This window comes from Palaemon carinicauda, chromosome 3 (genome assembly GCF_036898095.1).
Source record: "Palaemon carinicauda isolate YSFRI2023 chromosome 3, ASM3689809v2, whole genome shotgun sequence".
Classification (NCBI taxonomy): Eukaryota; Metazoa; Arthropoda; class Malacostraca; order Decapoda; family Palaemonidae; genus Palaemon; species Palaemon carinicauda.
In genome coordinates this window covers 45,387,635-45,394,118 of record NC_090727.1, presented here as the reverse complement: position 1 = coordinate 45,394,118, position 6,484 = coordinate 45,387,635, and positions in this window count along the sequence as shown.

Here is a 6,484-nt window from a genome sequence, read left to right as displayed (position 1 = left end):
CGTAAAGTCCATTAGTATTATTATTATTACTAGCCAAGCTACAACCCTAGTTGGAAAAGCAAGATGCTATAAGCCCAAGGGCTCCAACAGGAAAAATAGCCCGGTGAGGAAAGGAAATAAGGAAATAAATAAATGATGGGAATAAATTGACAATATATCATTCTAAAAACAGTAACAGCGTCAAAACAGATATGTCTTACAAAAACTATTAACAACGTCAAAAACAGATATGTCATATATAAACAATATATTATTAACAAGTAGTTTTATATCTTTCGATGGCTTACATGGTCACTTCAATGAATATAGTTTTTCTAAACAGAAAATCATTGTATTTTACCATCATTTAGAGAAAAAATATAAAAAAAAAATCTGAAAAATTATTCTATAATCACTTCACGTTGAATGGAATCTTTTTTTTTTTATTCCTCTTATATTGTTAAAGTTTTTAGTGTTTATATATGAAATATTTATTTCAATGTCGTTACTCTAAATATTTATTTCTTATTTTTCCTCTTTTCCTTTCCTCACTGGTCTATTTTCCCCGTTGGGGCCTTTGACCTATACCATCTTGCTTTTTCAATTAGGGTTGTAGCTTAATAATAATAATAATAATAATAATAATAATAATAAAGGTTAATTAGTGAAAGGGTTAAAAAAATCGAGCGTAGGTCTATGGTACTACGTCGTTTATTCTTTTATCATAGTCTTCTAAGAGGAGTGGATAGTCAAAAGAGGTTAGATTTTTCGTAAAAGGGGAATGGTCGAAACATTTTGAAGCAGGAAATGTAAATTGACAGTGTGAGGGTAGTCAGATTTCAGGGCAAAAAGGTTAATTCATTTCACTCTGCCGGTGGCAAGGAGGTGGAGGGGGCGGATGAGACGTGCCAAAAGAAGAAGAACTGGCATCGGCACTCAGCTGTATGGCTGCACTGACATAGAGGATTGCAGCATTCGCAATAATCATTGTAAATGTCTGCAACCCGTTGCCAATGTGGCAAACCAGCCAGCCGGTAGTACATAGAGTACCACGTCTCTCCAGCCTTCCCTTCGAACAACCTCGGAGCCAGCAAGGTTGCCAGCCATCATGGAAAACAGAATGAAGAATGACGCAACACCAGACCAGAGGCTAGAGAAAGCCTAGACTCTCGACTGCCCCTCTTCACAGTCAAAGAGAGGGTTGCCATGTCATAAAAGCTATTCATTTAAATAGTATTACAATTGTTTCCAAGAACTAGATATTTTAGAGGGAGGCAATATTTTAACATATGAGTGAAGTAATAAATAATGATTTATTTTCTTCACATACTTATACCCAAGCCATACAGACTATGGAAACGTGAAACCGGTGTTCACCAAGGAAGTACTGATGACACGACTTGGTCACTTTTCTATCATTTCCCTGTTGCTCCTAAAACAAACGAATCATTTATTATTATTATTATTATTTGCAAAGCTACAAGAACCCTAGTTGGAAAACCAGAATGCGATAAGTCAGGGGCCCCAACAGGGAAAATAGCCCAGTGAGGAAAGGAAACAAGGAAAAATGAATTATTTCAAGAACAGTAACCACATTAAAATAAATATCTCGTATATAAACTATAAAACGTTTAAGAAAACAAAAGGACGAGAAATTAGATAGAATAGTGTGCCCGAGTGTTACCTTAAGCACTGAGGTTTTTATATGTCAAGTTGTCAACTGATCTGAATACAGTTTAGACGTTACTCATATTTGCAGTAACGAAATGAAAATACACTTGCAGGTTATCAATATATATATATATATATATATATATATATATATATATATATATATATATATATATATATATCAGATAGTCACATATCTTTTTCATGATCTAGACATCAGTCTCTGGCACTGTCGTTCAATTAGTTCCTTATGCATGTTGCATAAGATTTTTCATAACTCTGACCATCCTTTACATTCAGATCTCCCCGGACAGTTCCATCCTGTTCGTAATACGAAGGCATGCAGTTAATACTAATGGTCAGTCCTTCTCCGTCATGAGGCTCAGTACTACACTGTATTCGAGAAGTTTTATTTCAGCTGTGGAATGATCTTGCTAATCGGGTAGTTGAATCTGTAGAACTTCTAAAGTTCAATCTTGTAGCAAATATTTTTATGTTGAACAGGCTGACATGAGTGTTTATAGTCTATATATGATATATCTTTTTGATGATGTTACTGTTTTTAAAATATTTTATTATTTGTTAATTATTTTTCATATTGTTTACCTATATATCCTTATTTCCTTTCCTCATTAAGTGGCGACCGTTGCCTCGTGGCAAATCACACGAACCATTCGCTGAAACGTAGCTGTCCACAATAGCTTCTTCTTTAAGAGAATAGAAGAAATAACCAACTGTAGCTATGTCAGTTCATTGACATAATCTACGTTTTGTTTTTCCAATCAACTTCATACCAAATTGAATGACCTAGTTCATAGTTCTATGTTAACCCGTGCAAGACCAGAATGAATTTGTTACATCTCTCTCTCTCTCTCTCTCTCTCTCTCTCTCGCATGAACTAAATTTACTTTACGTGCCTCTCTTCTCTCTGGAATACGAGTGTTTCTCTCGTGAACTAGATTTACATTCTCTCTCTCTCTCTCTCTCTCTCTCTCTCTCTCTCTCTCTCTCTCTCTCTCTCCCATGAACTAAATTTACTTTACGTGCCTCTCTTCTCTCTGGAATACGAATGTTTCTCTCGTGAACTAAATTTACATCTCTCTCTCTCTCTCTCTCTCTCTCTCTCTCTCTCTCTTGATAGGATTTTTCACTGGCGAAGGATGTTTAGTTTGGAAAAGGTATTTCCCAAAAAATTTAGAATCCAATCATTATTTCATAGAAGTGTTAAAATGAAAAAAGTATATATTTATAATAATTTATAATTACAATGCATAGGAGAGAGAGAGAGAGAGAGAGAGAGAGAGAGAGAGAGAGAGAGAGAGAGAGAGAGAGAGAGAGAGAGAATCCTGCGATTTCCCTAAGATTTATTCGTGTACACTATAATTCTTTATAGTTTGAAGCAAAGAACAGTAACGAGATGAGTTGAAGGTTAAACAAGGAGAATAAAGTCTTGAAAAATTGAAATCTGATTGAAGAGTCGGAAGAACCAGGCCTACATGGCTTAGGATAATGAAGTGTGAAGTAAGAGATGATAAATGGAGAAGTATTGGAATAAAAGGTCATGATAGAGAGGATTGGTGATATCTAACCGAGGCTCTTTGCATCAATAGACCTAGGCCTAGGAGGAGAGATGATGAATCTGAGGGTTCACTCGGGCGCATTATTCTATCTTGTTTCTCTTTTGTGATTTAGAAGTTTTTATAGTTTTAATATGAAAGATTTATTTGAATGTTGTTACTTTTCTTGAACGTTTCTTGTAATTTATTTTCATATTTCCTTTCCTAACTGGGCTATTTTCCCTGTTGCAGCACTTGGGCATAGAACATCTTGCTTTTCCAACTAGGGTTCTAGCTTAGCAAGTTATAATAATAATAATAATAATAATAGAAAAGAGACCAATTCCAGTAATCGTTATTGTCCTGTTCTGCGCAGGTTGACCGTTGCCCCATTATTTCCAAGAGATGTACGGGTTAGGCACAAGTATGAAGCACTTTTCCCTTGACGTCTCCGTGGCTTTGGTCAGACAGAATAGGTTCGTTTTTTTCCCCTATTATGGTTGTTATATTTCTTGATATTTAGAACGGTAAAAAGACTAGAAAAAAGTCTTGAAATGTGAATTAAAGGGAAATTTATAGCAAAGAGTTTAGTTCAGTGCGAATTAGAAAAACATATTTGGGCATTTTGGACGTCACACCAGTACCCCCACCGGGGTTGGGTGGGGGTGGCTGTTGTCATGTCCTTTATTGGGTAGAGCCCACTCGACGTAAACAGTCCAAAACAGATCGTTGTCAGCACTGCTCAGCAGTCATGAGGTGAAGAACACCAATATTTTTATGTCATGCATTTTAATGAAAAAAAATACCTTACCAACTTTTGTTGTATATATATATATATATATATATATATATTATATATATATATATATATATATATATATATATATATATATATATATATATATAATCATTTATATTTCAGACCTTTCAAATATTCTGAAGAGTTTAGGAGGGAGGTTTTGGATAAAATGCAATTAGAAAACCACAGGGAGATGTCAAAGGATGAAGCTAATTGAAGGGAAAGGCGGGAGGAGACCAACCGCTTACTTGTGCAGATGAGGAGAGTGAATGTTGGGAGGCGCCCTGTCAACATGCCTGGCTTTTATGTGTTCAGGGCTAAATCCCTTGTTTTTTTACCTTGATTCGGATGAGATAAAGTAAAATGGTAAAAAAAAATATAAGGTAAATAATAGTAAAGTAAAAAAAATAATAAAAAAATATAAATATATCTTACTAATGGTCTATTATGTATTATACAGGCCAATTTGAAGCACGATTTTGATGTATCAAATCGGCCGGTATAAAACATAACAAGCCAACAGCGATATATATATATATATATATATATATATATATATATATATATATATATATATATATATATATATATATATATTTCATTTTTTTACTTTTGTTTTTATTTCAATATTTATTACAATTTTTTTTTTATTCAAACTATGGGATAAAAACCAGGTTCTTTCCCTTTAACTACGTGAGAGCCAGGCATCTTGAGAAAGCGTCTCTGTTTTTTTTTTCTTCTTCTACTTTGATTTTCTCCAAAGTAGACATTTGAAACTTCTCAAATGTAAGTGATATATATATATATATATATATATATATATATATATATATATATATATATATATAGAGAGAGAGAGAGAGAGAGAGAGAGAGAGAGAGAGAGAGACTTGTCTATCGAGGAATTATCACTTCAACATTATTACAGTAAAGATGTCTTACTCATAATCTCTCGCAGTAACGAAATAAACGTGCAATGACAGGCTGGCTCGCTCTCTCTCTCTCTCTCTCTCTCTCTCTCTCTCTCTCTCTCTCTCTCTCTCTCTCTCTTAAACGATTTTGATAATATTCATAGATCGCAGTTTTGCATGCTGATGAACTTTTAGCATTCATCATCATCATCATCATCTCCTCCCACGCCGATTCACGCAAAAGGCCTTTATTTTGAGCTTTTAATTCAATACTTCTCCATTCATAATCTCCTTCGTCACGCTTCATAGTCCTCAGCCATGTAGGCCTGGGACTTCCAACTCTCCTAGTGCCTTCTGGAGCCCAGATAAAAGTTTGAAACTAATCTAAGCCCTCATCATGATCTCATCCACATATGGCACTCGAGGAGTCTCTCTTATAGTTCCAATTCATTTCTTAATAACTCTGAAAGCGGTGTTCAAATTCGCTTTCTTTGTACATACCGTGATGCAAAGACCTTTAGATTTAATATCATCCACCTCTTCATCATCATGATTAGTCGTTACAAGTCTACTGCTGAACAAAGGTCCCAGACCTTCCTTACCCTGCTTTTTTTTACAATGTCTTAATCCAGATGGCTGCCAAAACCTACCCAGGGACTTATGCTCTACTATTCCAGTGCAAAGGAATATCTCTAAGGGACACAGCATACTAGAAAAAGTCAAACTTGTTTCTTCTGCATTCGTCACCTGACAAAGAAACAGTACAAGTGAATCTTTGTCAAGGAAGAATGCATGCAAGAACAAGTGTGACTTCTTTCCTCTGCTGAGTCCATCTTGTATATTATTCCATTTAGATTTGGAAAGCTGGAATTCACTGGGTATTGACTGCCTGTATTTCAGTGGCTCTTAATCCAGATGGCTGCCATAACCTACCCAGGGACTTATGCTCTACTATTCCAGTGCAAAAGAATATCTCCAAGGGACACAGCATACCAGAAAAAAGTCAAACTTGTTTCTTCTGCATTCGTCACCTGGCAAAGAAACAATACAGATGAATCTTTGTCAAGGAAGAATGCATGCAAGAACAAGTATGACTTCTTTCCTCTGCTGAGTTCATCTTGTATATTATTCCATTTAGATTTGGAAAGCTGGAATTCACTGGGTATTGACTGCCTGTATTTCAGTGGCCCTTAATCCAGATGGCTTCCATAACCTACTCATGTACTTATGCTCTACTATTCCAGTGCAAAGGAATATCTCCAAGGGACACAGCATACCAGAAAAAAGTCAAACTTGTTTCTTCTGCATTCGTCACCTGGCAAAGAAACAATACAGATGAATCTTTGTCAAGGAAGAATGCATGCAAGAACAAGTGTGACTTCTTTCCTCTGCTGAGTTCATCTTGTATATTATTCCATTTAGATTTGGAAATCTGGAATTCACTGGGTACTGACTGAGTGTATTTCAATGGCCCTTAATCCAGATGGCTGCCATAACCTACTCATGTACTTATGCTCTACTATTCCAGTGTAAAGGAATATCTCCAAGGGACACAGCATACCAGAAAAA